This window comes from Nothobranchius furzeri, chromosome 3 (genome assembly GCF_043380555.1).
Source record: "Nothobranchius furzeri strain GRZ-AD chromosome 3, NfurGRZ-RIMD1, whole genome shotgun sequence".
Taxonomy (NCBI): Eukaryota; Metazoa; Chordata; class Actinopteri; order Cyprinodontiformes; family Nothobranchiidae; genus Nothobranchius; species Nothobranchius furzeri.
The window spans coordinates 64097947-64099768 of NC_091743.1; the positions used below are offsets into that span (position 1 = coordinate 64097947).

At 37.7% G+C, this 1822-nt stretch overlaps 1 protein-coding gene across 2 annotated transcripts in view; it reads left to right on the plus strand.

Moving 5' to 3' along the window:
* Positions 1–531, plus strand: part of trim62.1 (tripartite motif containing 62, tandem duplicate 1) — a 48513-nt gene extending 47982 nt beyond the window's left edge. For both annotated transcript variants that reach the window (XM_015959030.3, XM_015959031.3), the window contains exon 10: positions 365–531. The gene's annotated coding sequence lies outside the window, so the exon portion shown is untranslated. The remainder of the gene's footprint in view (positions 1–364) is intronic.
* The last annotated feature ends 1291 nt before the right edge of the window (positions 532–1822 follow it).

Sequence of the window (1822 nt, forward strand, 5' to 3'; positions counted from 1 at the left end):
CGAGTAGTAACCTGCTAATGTGTTCTGATTTTTTTGTTTCCAAAGTACACAAGCACACACACACACATCAGACAGGGCAGTCCTGTCAGTGAGTTCAAAAATCAAATGTCATTCTCTACTCAAAGAAGGGCATTCCTTCTGAGTTCACAGTCTAAAGCCAATTTTGACTTCATCTGCCCTACGACAGTCAATACATTTCTAACAGTTCCGTTTTCACCAAATATGGACACTTCTCCTAAATCTGTATTGGAACATTTCAGTTGTGTTGTATCCATTCATCTATTTATCCGTCTTCTGCTTCACATTTACATCTGCTTCAGACACATTTCCTGTTATTTATTACGAACTTTAATTTTTTCACAAGTTCTGCTCAAGTTGGGTTGTAACAGTGACGACCTGTGTCCGGCTCCCTTGCTGTCTGGAGAGCAGTTTCCACTATTCTGCAACACTTCTTCAAAGTATTACCAGTCACACTTCCTGTGAAGCAAATATTAACATGCACAGTGAGCAATAAAAATCATTCGTAAAATATTCCTGAGACTTTTTGAATATTCCCACATTAAACATCTAGATTAAATACTTGAGAAGCATGCCTTAAACTGTTGCAACTAGACTGAAAATGATTATATGGACTAAAACTGAAAATCACCCTCAACAGTCTCGAACTCTGCTTCACTTTTAAAGAGATACTATGCAACTTTTTTAGATTTTTTAAAAATTTTCTTGAGCCAGTATGTGCCTAAATGAATCTTTTCAGGTTTAGAGAAAAGTCTTTCAAACCCCACCACCCCATGTGGCCAGAATACCACACTTGCAACTTCAGAGTGTCCGGACCGTCCCCCTAAAGTGTTGATGCTTTTTGTTAGAAGAGACATTAGACATAAATATAAAGCAGATGCACAGGAAGAAATCTGCAAGCTCAATGATTTTAGGTGGACTCACAAAGAGCAGCCCTCAGAGTCCTGGAGCACGTGCAGCGCGTCCCTGACCCGTGGACACATTTAGACGAGCCATGTAGAGCAGGTTTGTTTAACCCAAAGGGTCAGGTCAAAGGTTTTAGCTTGTCAACAGAAATATAAACTAATGAATACCCAAATACAGCTGAACCAAGCCTCCTCACACACACACACACCATATTTAACCATTTCAAACAGAATTCAGAGGGCTCAAATCCTTGCTGCCTTGGGAATGAAAACACTAAACATATCAACTCTAACATGGAAATGGAGAGCTGCAGAAGAAGTGAAGTAGGAGATCTTGCTTCAGTTTTGAACTTTTGATGTGAGAAAACTAAGTTCTGCACGTGTGATCATGCCTTTAATGTTTGTGTTTTGCGAAGAACAGAGTTCATCCATCACAGGTTACACTGAGAGAAAAAATCACATTTAAACCCACAGGTGGAACTTTTACAGGAAAACAAAAATATATAAAAACCCGATGTAGCAACGCCACAGCTTCTTCAGCAGCAGCTTTTTTATTTTGTCTTTTTTTTCCTTCACTTGTTACAATTTGCTCATCAGCTGTGTTGTGTGACTGATTTATTTATCATTTATTTAAGCTAAAGTCATCTAGGCTCAAACTACATTTATTTTGTGCCACATAAATCCGTTTCTCTCATGTCCTTTTGTGTCAATTTCCTATAGTTTAATATTTCCCCCTGATTTTGTTTTTAAAAAGTAAATTTAGTGTTTGCTGTATTTTTAGAATTGGACCAACACAGAAGACTTATTTGCAAAGCAGATGTTAGAACTCATAATAGTTTTTCACACTTCATCAATTTGAATCCAGATGATTCAGGAATAAAAGAAAAAACTTCTGTGAC